The sequence below is a fragment of the Triticum dicoccoides genome, chromosome 5A (assembly GCF_002162155.2).
Source record: "Triticum dicoccoides isolate Atlit2015 ecotype Zavitan chromosome 5A, WEW_v2.0, whole genome shotgun sequence".
Classification (NCBI taxonomy): Eukaryota; Viridiplantae; Streptophyta; class Magnoliopsida; order Poales; family Poaceae; genus Triticum; species Triticum dicoccoides.
Window position 1 is genome coordinate 511,015,795 of NC_041388.1, and position 16,214 is coordinate 511,032,008.

Sequence of the window (16,214 nt, forward strand, 5' to 3'; positions counted from 1 at the left end):
GATAGCACCACCTATCCGAACCACGGGAAAAACATCCGTGTCTCCAATTGCGTTTGAATTCTCCAAACCCTTCCCTTTACATTCTTGCAAGTTGCATGCTTTACTTTCCGCTGCCTATATACTCTTTGCATGCTTGCTTGGTATGTATTGTGAATGTTGAAATTGTGCCTAAACTCCACTTAAACCGAAAAAGCTTAAAAACTGCAACTTTAGTATTAAGTGTCTAATCCCCCCCCCTCTAGACACATCTACTTCAAGGTCCTACAAGTGGTATCAGAGCTTTGGTCTCCATTGCCTTGGTTTAATCACCATTGGAGGAAGATGGATGTGTCTACTTTAGGGAGTCTTAAACATAGAGTGCCTATTCCTGATGGAGAGTATTTTCATGAGTGGCAAAATGAGATGCTTGTAATTTTCAATCAATATCATTTGAACAAGTATACTGCTAGCCCTTGTGCACCTCATATTGATCCTTTGCATCCTACCCTAGATGAAGATATCGACATAATTCGCAATCTTAGAACTATTGAGCTCATCATTGGAGGATTGGCCAAAAATTTGATTGCTAGTTTGCCTACTCTTAATTGTGCCTATACTATATGGAAATTTCTTGAGGAACGATTTCCCGATTATTCCTTGAAAAATTTGGATGAAATTCTCCATAAATCTATTACCTTGAGTAAGATGAACTCTAGTGATCCTAGTCTTGGTGATTGTCTATTTGAGCTTACCAATCTCAAGCGTGCTAAAGGAGATGTTGGAATCATTATATCCGAAGCTATAAGAATTCATAAAGGTGACCACTTTGATGATCATTTATCTAATGAATTACCCTCTGTAGGAAATGATGAGTCACAAGATCATGGTGAACATGGATACTATGATGATGATGATGATAGTGACTTCGATCTTGATGATGCAATGAGACATTTTGGTCTTACGACAAATCTTCGGGGATATGTGTCAGGATGAAAGGAATGGGTTCTTGATAGTGGATGTACTGATCATATGATCGGAGATGAAGAGATGTTCCGTGAGCTTGCTGAAAATGACGGCCCTCGAAAATATGTCACCTTTGGTGATAATTCAAAGGGTAAAGTGGTTGGCCTTGGTAAGGTGGCCATCTCACATGATAGTTCCATTCAAAATGTCATGCTCGTTGAATCTCTCGGCTACAACTTACTTTCAGTATCTAGAGTTGCTGATTTCGGTTTGAATGTCCTACTTACTGAGGTAGATTGCCAAGTGTTTCGTCGAGACAATCATAAAATGGTCTTTACAGGTATACATAGAGGTGATCTTTACATTGTCGATTTCTCTAAAAAGGCACAACCTAAAACTTGCTTTATTGCTAAATCCTCAAAAGGTTGGTTGTGGCATAGACGACTAGGTCATGTTGGCATGAGAAACCTTGACAAGCTTATTAAAGGAAATCATATCCTTGGAGTTAACGATGTCATATTTGATAAGGATAGACTTTGCAGTGCTTGTCAAGCAGGTAAACAGGTTGGAGGAAGGCATCCCGTGAAGAACATCATGACCACAAGGAGGCCACTCGAGCTACTTCATATGGATCTTTTTGGTCACAACGCCTACAAGAGTCTTGGTGGAAATTCTTTTGGTCTAGTTATAGTTGATGATTTTTCAAGATTTACGTGGTTGTTCTTTCTTGATGACAAGTCGCAGGTCCAGAAGATCTTCAAAAACTTCGCTAGGAAGGCCCAAAACCAGTTTGACGTGAAGATCAAGAAGGTTCAGAGTGACAACAGAATGGAGTTCAAGAATGCAAATGTGGACACCTTTCTTGACGAATAAGGGATTTCACACGAGTTCTCGGCTACGTACACACCTCAACAAAATGGAGTTGTGGAGAGGAAGAACCGGACGCTCATCAAAATGGCGAGAACGATGCTTGATGAGTACAAGACGCCGAAGCACTTTTGGGCAGAAGCAGTTGAGACAGCTTGTCATGCAACAAATCGGTTGTATCTTCACAAGCTACTCGGCAAGATGGCATACGAGCTCCTCGCCGGTAATAAACCCCAAATTGGATACTTTCGAGTATTCGGCTCAAAGTGCTACATTCTTGACAAGCATCATCGTTCAAAGTTTGCTCCTAAATCTCATGAAGGTTTTCTACTTGGTTATGGCTCAAACTCTCACACTTACCGTGTCTACAACAATTTCACCCGAAAGGTTGAAGAGACGGTAGATGTGAAGTTTGATGAATCTAATGGCTCGCAAGTAGAGCAATTACCAATCGATGTAGGAGACAAAGACCCTTCAGAAGCAATCCAAGACTTGTCTATTGGCAAGATTCGTCCAACGGAGGTGAAGGAGAGTACCTCGTCCGTCCAAGTGGAAGCTTCTACTTCATGACAAGGTGAACCAAGAATTGATACGGAAGCATCCACAAGTGGGACACACCAAGATGGAGAAGACGAGGAAATGCATCAAGAAGAACATCAACAACCTCCTTCTCCACCACGACAAGAGAATGACAACGTCAACAATGAAGAAGGCAAGAAGAAGAACAAGATGAAGAATATGTTCAACGAAGACCCATGCAAAAGCTCTCACGAGTTCGAGCAAGAATTGCCAAAGATCATCCCGTCGAGCAAATCTACAATGATATACAAACCGGGAGAATCACTCGCTCAAAAACTCGTTTAGCTAACTTTTGTGAAAACTATTCATTCATCTCTAGCATTGAACCTATGAAGGTTGAAGAAGCATTGGAAGATCCGGATTGGATAAACGCTATGCATGAAGAGCTACACAACTTTGAGAGAAACCAAGTTTGGACATTGGTTAAGAAGCCCGACAACAACCACAACATCATTGGTACCAAATGGGTGTTTCGCAACAAGCAAGATGAAGATGGACAAGTGGTTCACAACAAAGCACGTCTCGTCGCCCAAGGGTACACACAAGTCGAAGGTATGGACTATGGTGAGACATATGCTCCCGTTGCTAGACTTGAGTCCGTTCACATCTTACTTGCCTATGCTAATCACCATAATATCACCTTGTACCAAATGGACATTAAAAGTGCTTTTCTAAATGGTGAAATAGAGGAGGAAGTTTATGTCAAACAACCTCCCGGCGTTTATCAATCCTAAGAAACCAAATCATGTTTACAAACTTCACAAAGCTCTTTATGGTCTTAAACAAGCTCCTAGAGCATGGTATAAATGCTTGACCAAGTTCCTTATTGCAAGTGGTTTTGAAATTGGTAAAATTGATTCTACTCTTTTTACTAAAAGGGTTAATGTAGAACTATTTGTATGCCAAATTTATGTTGATGATATCATATTTGGTTCAACTAACCCTCTCTTTAGTGAAAAGTTTGGAAAGCTAATGTCAGAGAAGTTTGAGATGTCTATGATGAGTGAACTCAAATTCTTTCTCGGTTTGCAAATCAAGCAAACTAAGGAAGGTACATTTGTCTCTCAAATGAAGTACACCAAGGACTTGTTCAAGAAGTTCAATATGCAAGAATGCAAAGGTATGCCTACACCCATGCCTACTAGTGGACATCTTGATTTGACCAAAGATGGTGAACCGGTTGATCAAAAGGTTTATCGCTCTATGATTGGTTCTTTGTTATACCTATGTGCTTCATGTCCCGACATTATGCTAAGTGTGTGCATGTGTGCACGATATCAAGCTGCTCCTAAAGAATGTCATCTTAAGGCCATGAAAAGGATAGTGAGATACTTAATTCATACACCAAACTTTGGCATTTGGTATCCTAAGAGGTCTTCTTTTGATCTTGTTGGCTATTCCGACTCAAATTATGCCGGAGACAAGGTTGATAGAAAGTCCACTTCGGGTACTTGTCAATTTCTTGGTAGATCTCTTGTGTCTTGGTCTTCCAAGAAAAAAAACTCGGTATCCTTATCCACCGCCGAAGCGGAATACATTACCGCTGGTTCATGTTGTGCTCAATTACTTTGGATGACCCAAACTCTTAAAGATTATGGGATCTATGTGAAACATGTTCCACTGCTTTGTGAAAATGAAAGTGCTATCAAAATTGGTCATAATCCTGTACAACATTCTCGAACTAAGCATATTGAAGTTCGTCATCATTTCATTCGAGACCATGTTGCTAAGGGTGACATTGATCTTAAGCATGTTTGCACCAATAAGCAATTAGCGGATATATTTACTAAACCTCTTGATGAGAAAGTATTTTGCAAGTTGAGAGGTGAATTGAACATTATTGATGCTTCAAACTTGGAGTAGGAACTCCATTGGATACATGCAAGACATGAGCTTATGACTAATCCATGATATATCTCTTATGATGACTATCTTATGTCTTGGATATATTTGTACCTTGCATGTTGTCTAACCCATGTAGGTGCTTGGTTGAACCTAATTCCATGAGATTGCGACTCACTCACATCTTGAGCAATCTCTACATCACCAAGTCTCTACACAATGGTGGTTGAAGACAAGGAAGCACAAAACCATTCAAACATATCCTTTGACAAATTCTATGTTGAGCTTCATGATTGTCATTTTTGGATACACAAGTGCTCTTCCTTGCAAGAACTAACCCATGTAGGTAGATGAACTCAAACTCCAAGTGGTGCTCCCAACTATTGATGAGCTACATCAACCTTGAGCACCCACACAAGTTCAACTACATGAGCAAGAACCACACCACCACCCAAGGTATGTTATTCCATCTTAGAGAAGCTTTACTCCAAGACATGAGTCAAAGCAACTCAACAAGATGTGAATACATCAAGATGCTTAAACGAAAAATGGTAACCCCATTTTGAGCTTAAACGATGAGTATGACCTATGATCAAGTGTTCTCACTCGACTCCTAAGTCAATATACTCTAACATAGGTGACTATGCCACCGCCCAACTCTAGATGAAGTTCTCTTGTGTTCTTTTCTGTGTTATTTCTTCATCTAGATCTTTCAGTTTCTTCTCTTTTCTTTTTGTTTTTGTTCTGCATTTTCTGCATTCAATTCCTTGCAAATCCTTCAGATTATTCATTGCAAATCTTTGTGAGATCCTACATGTTTAGTGAGATGAGGTGACAAGTGTTTTTCTCTGTGTTGAACTCGGTTTCACCGACTTGTAGTTTTCGGTCCAAGCGAATCTTTTCGGCCCCACCGAAACATGCCACTCGATGCCAGCGACTTCACAACAGGAAAAACAGTTTGCCACTTGTTCCATATTTCTTCTGATCTAGCTCTACTCAATGAATCGTGTCCTCTACAAGCATCACAGTTTTATCCATTGCTTTGTGCTGAGTCTCAAGGACCAAACCTATACGACGGATTCCAGAAAGCCCTTCTTGGAAATTGATGTCAAAGGGGGAGAGAGAGATCACATCAAAGCTTATCACCTACAAGGGAGAAAGTATTAAGGGGAAGAAAGAGATTTCCAGGGGGAGAGAATACTCAAGGATCCTAGATGCTTGATGTTCAAGAGGAGAGATGTCACATGTCTTTTTGGGGGAAAGACATGTTCGTATGTGCTTATTTGCATTAAGTTCTATCCATTTGTATCTTTCAGCTCTGATTTTCTGTTCCCTATCTTCTCCCAATATCCCATGTAAGATTCAGGGGGAGCAAGACACCTAAGGGAAAGAAATCAGTCAAATTCATTGCATATCTTTACTCTTGGGGACATGTTGAATCCATTGTGGTACCTTGTACTCACTCTCTACATGTCATCCCAGTCTTGGTACTCTTGTGGCTTCTTTGGTTTGCTCTGGCTAGTGGAGATACCTGTGTTATCTAACCTTGTTTGTGCAGGTTCATTCCATCCTAAGCCAGCTAAAGACTACAAGGTAAGTGTATGCATCAAAATCATGAGTATGAGGAATTCTTGCTTATGTACATACTGTTTGCAAGAAGGACTCATGAGCATGAAGGTATTTTCCTTGATAATCTTTTGCTCTGATGCATATGGCCAAGATACATGTAACACATTGCCTACTCTGTCATGGTTATGCTCTCACATGCCTCTATATTTCACATTTACATGAGTGCATACATGTAGGGGGAGCCTATGCTTGTTACATGTCCTTCCAAAGCTTTACTTGCTGTTCTTTATATCTTTATCTAAAGCTTTGATGCATGTTGCCATCAATTACCAAAAAGGGGGAGATTGAAAGCACAAGTGCTCCTAGGTGGTTTTGGTAATTAATGACAACATATCTCTTGTTGGACTAACGTTTCTATCTAGTATGTTTCAGATAAGTTCCACAATGGAGTGGCATGGACTAAAGGTTGTGGGAAATTCTTCAAGGTGCTAAGGACAAAGGATTGGCTAAAGCTTAAAGCTCAAGACTCTTCATTTTACATTTTAGTGATCCAAGATCACATTGAGTCCATAGGAAAAGCCAATACTATCAAGGAGGGATGAGGTGTTGCTTAATGACCCTCTTACTTCAAGTGCTTAATGATATGCTCCAAAATCCTCAGCTCCTTTCCCACTTCCACATATGACCTAAACCTAAGCCAAACTCGGCCCTACCGATTCTTTCAACCCGGCGCCACCGAGTTTCACTTGTCATAGCCACTGCCAAAACCCTAATCAATTCGGTCTCACCGATGGGATCTCGGTCTCACCGAGATGGGCTTGCAAACTCTCTGTTACCTACTGCAATATTTTCGGTCCCACCGAGATATGCAATTGGCCCCACCGAGTTTCCTTGGCCAACTCTCTGTTTCACTTATTACCCAAATCGGTCCCACCGAGTTTGATTAATCGGTCAAACCGAGTTTTGGATTTACCCTAACCCTAGCACACCGGTCCCACCGAGTTGATCCAGTCGGTCCCACCGAAAACCCTAACGGTCACTAGGTTTACTATTTCGGTCCGACCGAGTTTGTTGATTCGGTCTCACCGAGATTGGTAAATTGTGTGTAATGGTTAGATTTTGTGTGGAGGCTATATATACCCCTCCACCCACTCTTCATTCATGGAGAGAGCCATTAGAACACATCTACACTTCCAACTCATATGTTCTGAGAGAGAACCACCTACTCATGTGTTGAGGCCAAGATATTCCATTCCTACCATATGAATCTTGATCTCTAGCCTTCCCCAAGTTGCTTTCCACTCAAATCTTCTTTCCACCAAATCCAAATCATGTGAGAGAGAGTTGAGTGTTGGGGAGACTATCATTTGAAGCACAAGAGCAAGGAGTTCATCATCAACACACCATTTGTTACTTCTTGGAGAGTGGTGTCTCCTAGATTGGCTAGGTGTCACTTGGGAGCCTCCGACAAGATTGTGGAGTTGAACCAAGGAGTTTGTAAGGGCAAGGAGATCGCCTACTTCGTGAAGATCTACCGCTAGTGAGGCAAGTCCTTCGTGGGCGATGGACATGGTGGGATAGACAAGGTTGCTTCTTCGTGGACCCTTCGTGGGTGGAGCCCTCCATGGACTCGCGCAACCGTTACCCTTCGTGGGTTGAAGTCTCCATCAACGTGGATGTCGGATAGCACCACCTATCCGAACCATGGGAAAAACATCTGTGTCTCCAATTGCGTTTGAATTCTCCAAACCCTTCCCTTTACATTCTTGCAAGTTGCATGCTTTACTTTCCGCTGCCTATATACTCTTTGCATGCTTGCTTGGTATGTATTGTGAATGTTGAAATTGTGCCTAAACTCCACTTAAACCGGAAAAGCTTAAAAACTGCAACTTTAGTATTAAGTGTCTAATCCCCCCCTCTAGACACATCTACTTCAAGGTCCTACAGGGCCTGCGGAGCAAGGGTCAGTAAGAGCAACAGAAGGATCGGGAGCTAGGAAAGGAGAAGGCTTACTCATCAGTGGCGAAGTACTTCCTACGCTTCAGCAGGCGACAAGGGTAATCGTCTCCCAGGGCCTCCCTTCTCTTCCGGAGGGCCTCAAAGTCCACGCGCAAGCGGCCTAAGAGTTGGGCACAGGGATCAACCTGCGACGAAGATGGAGCGTCAAGTCGATCTGCGTCAGGGGCGCCTGCCTGATGTGCGCCGCCAATCGCCTCGCCAAGAGAAGCCGCCGGAGCCTCAGTGGCCTCGGTCGTAGGCGCAGAGGGCAGCTGCTTGTCACCCTCAGCCTCAGCGGCACGGGCCCTGATAACTGCTTCCTCATGAGCATCGCCCGGTGCTATCACCCCGCCGGGAGCCCCCTCGGCCTCTGGCGCCTCGTGCTTCCCTGCTCCGCCACTTGAGGAAGAGTCGCCTTGGCCGACTGGAAGGGCAGTCACCACCACTGGGTTCTCGCGAGGCCCCTAGAGGCCGGCGGGGCGCGGCCCCCACTCATCGAAGATAGGCATCTGCCTCACAAAATCGCCCCCGCTCTGGCAGAGGTACAGCAAGGCCCCTCCCTGCTGGATGCTGCCAGGGTTGGGGTCCCCCGTCAGGGTCAAGAGCGCCGTCCTCAGCACTTCAGGTGTCAAGTCCTCTTCCTGGAGCCTCATACGATCATCGCGCCTGCTGAAGGCCCACATCCGGCGGGAGTGGCGCTGGAGAGGAGCAACGCGGCGTAGCAAGAACTCCTTCACCACCTTGGGCGCTGTCGCGCCAAGCGACCTCAAGAACGCGAAGCGGTGCCAGACAAAGACGAGCCGGGGGCTCTCAAGCGTCTCCTGGCCCCAGCCCGAATTGGGGACAGCAAGCGAAGTTGGCTCCGGCAGCAGGGGGCTGGGCACCCCAGCATCCACATACAGCCACCGCTCGCGGAACCCAGCCGCGGGCGGAGGGAGCTTGAAGTCAATCCCAGAGGCCGCCGTCTCAGACGCGGTAACGAAGCTCACACACGCCCAACATTGGGTAGGGTCAACAAGGCACAGCGAGAAGAAGTGGCGCAGCAAGGCGACCGAAGGAAGGATGCCCATCATAGCCTCGCAAACAAAGGCGAAGACTGAAAGGAGAGTGATGGATTCAGGACCTAGATGCATCATGTGGATCTGATAGTGGGAAAGCACGGCATTGAAGAAATCAGAAAAGGGAGGAACCAGACCCGCCCACAGGGCGTCGGCAAAATACGGGACCTCGGTGGCTATCCTGTCGATGGAGAAGTGGGACGCAGGCCAGGCCATCGTCCTCCCGCATTCATTGAAGATGGTGGCCAGAGCCGAGCTGACCTTGCCCAAGCCCTCGGCGGGGGCCACCAACGGCGGCGGGCAAGGCGGAGACACGGGTTTCTTCCCTCTTCCCTTCTTCATCGGAGCCATGGCGATGGGAAGGGGGGAGGGGGAAGGTTCAAGATTGAGTTGAAAACAGAAACCAGAGTTCGAGCGGAGGAAGGACAGAGGGCGCTCGAGCAACAGAAAGGGGAACGGTTGTGTACGACTACGGGTCCGCCTAGCATGGCGCAAAATAAGGAGGGCGTGGGTGAACAGTGCCGCCCACGTCCAATCAACCACCACATAGCGCCTAAGGCCGCAGGCTGTTAGGGCCCGCGGCGCTTCGCTCTTGCCCTGCCGCCTCCCTGCACGGCCAAGTCCGGGCGCGCCTTGGGCCCGGGGGCTACTGTCGGCGTTCTGGGAATGGGGGTCCCCAGACTTGCCTGCCTGCGGCCTGCGGCGTGGCTCAAAAAGGGGGCCCAGCGCGGCCCATCTTCACCAACACAAACCCAAGCGAGGGGCCAAGCCTGGCGGGGCGGACGACGCAGAGCTTCCTCAGGCACGGCCTCGTCAGGCTGGCTCATGAGGAGGCGGAAAGACCAAGGCGGGGTACCTCACGAGGTGCCCGTGACGCAAGCCATGACGACCAAGGGCGCCAAGCGGGCGCCAGCCCGCGCAGTGTCCTCCTTTCCTCTTTGGTGCAAAGGGGGCAAGCGCAGCCGCGGAGTACCGTGGCATCAGGCAAAGGTTGCCATTTCGGTGCAATGAGACCAAGACCAGGAGGACTACGAGATGGAGGTCATCATGGAGCCCAAGACGGCGTCATCACCAGAGCTTTGCGCAGGCGAAGACTACTTTTGTCAGGATAGCTGATACTAGCCGTCCCCCTTCAAATTAGCCCGCCATTGTTGGCTCCCTTCCTGCTTGATATTTGGGAAGAGGACCAGGGCCTCTATAAATAGGACCGGCCACCCGCAGGGTGAGGGGGAAAAGGATAGAAGGATAGAGAAATAGAGGGATCGAAGGATCAAAGGATTAGAGAGAGAGAGAGAGAGAGAGAGAGAGAGAGAGAGAGAGAGAGAGAGAAGGGTGACTGAAATCCTCCCAGCAGTTCATCCCCCCAGCCAAGAACAGACCCTCGCGAGGTTGTTCTTCCTTTTATTGTTCATCATCATCAGCCCAAGAGGCAATCCACCACACCACACACTGGAGTAGGGTATTACACCACAACGGTGGCCCGAACCAGTATAAACCTCATGTCCCTCATGGTATTCTTTCCATAGCTTAGACCTTAACGAGGCGGAGGGGTGCAGGTAGGTAGGAGGAGAAATCTCCGCGTGCACCCCAGTGTTCGAACCTCAAGGGTATGCCGGAACCCAAAATCCGACATAGTCTGCCCCACATGTCGGTTTGCCTGTTTTCCCGGGCATATTCGAGCGTTAGTGCTCCGCGTTGCGCATTAGACCTTTCACTATGTAGGACAAGCGAGATAACTTATTGTTTATTTGAGCCGTTCAAGTATAATCATGTGGGGTTTGCTTATTTCTCATTGCTCTCCAACCCTCTTCTCCATCGATCATGTCGCCCTCCAGTCGAGTCCATCCTCCCGCATGCCTCATTTGAACATTCCACCGACTATCATTCGCATGTACCCACCCTAGTCCTCTTTCAATAGATCTCTGGACCCCGAGATGAAATCGAGAGGGAACGAGTGGGGGCACATGATACCTAAGGCGGATTCAAAATTTTGAACTGGTGATCATAGCATCCGCAAATCATATATAAAGGGTATTCAATGTTCGTTTCGTTTTTGAATGTACAATATACTCCCTCCTATCCTTTCTAGTTTACATATAAGTTTTATGTGTAGTCAAAGTATCTCTACTTTGATCAAAAAGGTATCAACATTCAACAATGCCCAATCAATATTGTTAGATTCGTACGTACTCCTAGATTTGTACTCGAGATGGTTTCCAATTTGACTATTGACAAGATTAATAGTACATGGGATGTATAATGTGAAAATTATATCATTGGAAACTCCTTTCACATACGAATTTGACTGTATGCTTTGTGTAAGTTGCATGTCATATATTATTACTCTAACATTTGGTCAAAGTTAGCCTCGAAAAACGCATTAGATCCTGTATGCTTTGTGTAAGTTGCATGTCATATATTATTACTCTAACATTTGTGTAAGTTGCATGTCATATATTATTACTCTAACATTTGGTCAAAGTAGATAGTGGAAGTGGATCCTCTAACATAGGTATCCCTGCCTTACCCTCCCTTTCGGTCACTTACTGGCGGACCCCATGCTTACTAGGCCCCGCATGTCAGTTACTCAATGGGTTCGACCACGTCATGGGATCCTCATCCGTAGTATACTCCCTCTATTTTTATTTACTCCGCATAAAACGGAGGGAGTGGTGGTATAATAAATGATGCGGGCGGGGGAGGGGGAGGGACGTCGGTTTACTCTCAACTGCGGTCCCACATGTGAGCGAAAACGCCATTCGGTGAGCGACGTAGAGGGTCCAACATGCCGGGCTGCAACGCGAACGCGACAAGAGCGATGTACAGTCAAAACCGATTGACCGGTCATCACCGGAACCACTATTCACACCAGAACCTTCGCTGCTCGGCCTACACCAGCCACTACCCTAAAACCACACCAAATCTCCAGCCCATTCCCCCACCTTTCGATCCCCTAGCCCGCATCAAGCGTCCCCTAGTTCGCCGGAAAGCCATGGTGCGCCGCAAGGTCACTTACTACAAGATGCTGATGCCGGAGCGCCGCACAGAAATCGCGGCGGCGGTCGGCGCCACAGACCTCCGTTCCCAAGCTCGCTTTGCGGCGGGCGAATCCCCGAGTTCTCTGGAGCCAATCTACGAGGAGGAGGAAGCCGATCCAATGTTCATGGTGGAGGTCATGGCGCAGAAGGCCCCCGATGGGTATGAGACGATGGACGTCGACTTCGTGCTGGCGTCCGAGTCCCCCATGGTGCAGGCGGACCAGCGGTTCAACATGGCGATACTAAAGGAGGACCGGGAGGCAGAGGCTCAACTCGACACGGAGTGCGCGCATGCCGCTGCCATCGAGGCTCTCCTGCAGGCGGAACCAGATGTCGTGGATGTGAACCAGGCGGCGGAGGCTCAACTTGAGGCGGAGCGCGCGGATGCCGCTGCCATCAAGGCCCTCCTGGAGGCGAAACCGGACGTCCTGGACTTGAACCGGGCGGCAGAGGCTCGGCTCGAGCAGAGCGCGCGGATGCCGCTCTCATCGACGCCCTCCTGCAGGGGGAACCGGACGTCCTGGACTTGAACCGGTTGGCGGAGGCTCGACTCGACACGGAGCATGCGGATGCCGCTGCCATCGAGGCCCTCCTGCAGGCGGAACCGGACGTCGTCGACTTGAACCGGGCTATGCTCTCGTCCGTGCAGAGCGCCCGCACGCTCCGCTTGAACGAGTAGCTGGAGGCCGAGAACAACCACGGTGCGGAGACACACGTCGGCAGCGACGGTTGGTTCGCGCCGGCAGCCAAAGACGACAATGTCGTCTCTTTCCGCGAGCAGGGATAGTTTTTCTTTATGTTGTTGTTTTTATGGATCTTTTGCTGTGTGAAAACATATATTTGTTTTGCAAGTCGCCTGACTTGGGTCAGTCTACCATTTCAGGCTGTTGGATGAATATCCCACGTTTCCTAACCCTTCTTTCCTTCTTCCTCACCTCTTCTTCTTCCCCAACAGACCACCGCACGGGCCGTATGGATACTCCCCAACATGTGGTTGGATAAACATACTCTATGAACGAAAATTATGTGTCAGTGATAGGATGGCTGAGTTTGGTTTATTCACATGCGACAACACGTGTCAGTGAGAGTGCGTTCCCTTGGTTGGGTTTGCGGCGTGCAGGAGCGACTGTGTGAGGGTGCGGTGCGACCACGCCGTGTAGGAGCGACCGTGTGAGGGTGCGGTGCGACTGCGGTAGCCGTGCTCAAGTGTACCTCCTTCTCATTTTGAAAACTTTAGGCAAGCTTGGCAAAAATGTGTGGCGAAGTTTGGCAATGCAAGCCCTAGAGCCAAACAGGATAAGTATGTACGTACTAGGAGTACTAGTGTTAAAAAAGAAAGGCGGAGTTTTCCTGTGCGGGATTTAATCGATACAAATCCTCATTTCACGTGTCAATTAATGCGTATTTTTTTCTCCAAAGACCAAAGAGCTAACCATTTCACTCCTCATCGCTTGATTAATGCAGCGCCATGCAAACCAACCTTCTCACTTCCGCATGCATGCATGTCGTCTCTCTCTCCCCTGTCCATCTCTCTGCACGCATGCGCCTCTCGCTCTCTCTAATGTTTCTGCATGCAAGCAGCTCTCTCTGCCTTGGGAAGATGCGAAGCACATGGGAAAGAGAGATGGGATTACTGCAGGCACGCATGCGGTGGAAAGGGATGGAGGGCCTGGTTGGAAAGAGCAGCAAAAAAATGCCAATGCGCAGAGCATTGCAGGGAAAACGAAATTTTCTTAGACGCAGACAAAAAAGGACCGGAGGGAGTACTACTAGGAGTACTAGTGCGGTGAGATGGTTTCTCGAAGAAGACGATGGAGAAGTGGAGTCAGTGAAGAGTGAAATGATGGTTGCTTCGTCCGTGCTTTTGTGATTTGACGCCTCACTGCTTTGTGATTTGTGATAGAAGGGACAGGGGAGTAGACTCTATGCTCTATACTATACTACATGCGTCCAAGCATGGGAGAAAGAGGAGAGACGTTGCATTTTTCTATTCCTTCAATCAATCAATCAATCAAGGAGCTTCGGTTCCATCTTTTTGGCTTTGGCAACACCGTCCACAATGGTTCTGATGATGCCAAAAGCTATTTTCACATTTGGCTACACATTGTGGTTGCCCTTAACTGTACCACTTGGTTTTGCTCCTGTGTGCTATCTATACAAATCTCAATTATATTGATCTAAAAAATTATAGAATCAAGATTAGTAAAAAGGAGGTGATTTTGTCGTGTGGATGGCGGGGGAGGTTTCTTATTTGAGCAATGCTACATCCACGTAATGGTTTACGTAAAGTTATGAACTGATGTGATGTGGGACTATTTGATTGGATTAAAGGAGAGGATTAGGCCCACCCCACCTGAAAATCAGGGGGGCATATATAGATTAGATGGAAAGTATATGTAGCAGCTACGTAGCCCTTTGTAAGTCTAGGATTAGGCTTCTTATTTTCAGAGGACGTTGTCCTCGCGGTTTGCTAACATGCGGTCCCACGTGTCAGTGCTTTACCAAGCCGATCCGCGTCCCACATGAGGTAGAACAACGGCAGAACCAACACGTGGTTAAGTTGAAGAAGATGAGGGAGAAGCAGATTCAGCAACGAGTGAAATGATGGTTGCTTCGTCCCTCCAACTTAACTGCGGGAAAGGTGCAGCTTTGTGATCTGACGCCTTATTGCTCATTACTACGCTGGCGCCATGATTGGGGTGCTTCACCCCGGCTGCTCTGCACTGTATTCCGATATGGCACGTGGACCCGATAGCTTGATGTCCCACATGTCGGCGAAAGGGACTATAAGATTTATGAAAGCGAGTGCTCCACTCTTACGACGGAGGAGTAGACGACACGACGGCCCAGTGAACTGTCACTTGTACTATATAGTACTACAGTTTTGCTGTTTCGCACAATCCATCGATACAAACCCGATTAAACAGGAAAGGGCAGGATTTTTCCCGTGCGGTAGATGATAATGGCCATACATTTCAAAGGCAATTTTAACGTATGCAAACTGAATAATTATAAGTAACAATATGATATCTAGTAAAACTAAAAACACATATGATTTATTGTGTTAGAGTGTAGTAGTAGTGTTGTATTGCATAGTTGTTAGATGTAACATGCGAGAACGTGTAGAGATGTAGTTTTGGAGGGCCTACAGAGAGAAAAGCGTAATACGGTCACCGAACTTCAGAATAAGCTGATTACGGTCACTATATACGTTTTGTGGTGATTATATGGTAACTTGCTCAAAGTTCAACATTGGATTGCACTCTGTTGACCGGCCAAATAGTCTGCGTGGCGCCATGTTGACTAGTTAAATTAACCACGTTCCTTGTGGGTCCCACCTATCAGTTCTCATAGGAAAAAGGTCAGATAAACACAAATTTATGCAGGCGCGACAAGGCTCCAACCCGTGCGCGGGAATCACCTGGTTGTGTATGTGTTTGTCAGCGCCTGATGTGTGCGCATGCACGTGTAGGTTGAGCACTTGAGCATGAGAGTGTGTGTTGGTCGTGTGGTGTACTGGTGTGTGCATGCATGCGTGTGTCTGTGCGTGTGAGTGTTGCGTGCGTGCGTGTGAGTGTTGCGTGCGTGGCTGCATGTGTACGTACTGGTGTGTGCATGCATGTGTGCGTGTGAGTGTTGCGTGCGTGGCTGTGTGTGTACATGTGAGTGTTGCGTGCGTGCGTGGGTGCATGCGTTTGTGTGAGTGTTGTGTGGATGCAGTTCGTGTGCATGCATGCGTGTGTGTATAATCACCACACCAGCTCCTGTGTGTTAAAATAGACGGCTCAGCATGCCAATACAAGGCCACCTTGTCCGCTGTGCCTGCGGTCATGACTTCGAACCACCGTCCAAATATTTTTTTGTCGTTTGTTTTCATTCTTACTAGTAAATCTGGGAGTGGTTTTAGAAAAACTGGTTTAAATGGGTTGGTTTTTATTATGGGCTTGATTGGTTTAGGTCTTATTGGGCTGAGCCTTTCTTAAGTTTGGTTTGGTTTCAGTTTTGAGAGGAACCAGTTTGGGTATAGTTGGTTATGGGCTGAAACCATTTGATGCATTATGGGCTACAAACCGTGGGTACAACCCGGTTCGCTGCGTCCAGTTACCCACACGCTTCCTTGATCCGGTGTTGCCCCTGTCTGGCTGTCTCTTCCCCCGCGCCGCCCCTGCCCCCCTGCCTCTTCCTTGCGCCGCCGCCTCGCCGTCACCCTCCGGCGCCGCCCCCTCCTTGCACTGCCGCCTTGCTGTCACCCTCGGGTGCCACCTCCTCCTTGCGCCGCCGCCTCGCCGTCACTTCGTTGCGCCACTGCCTCGCCGTCACC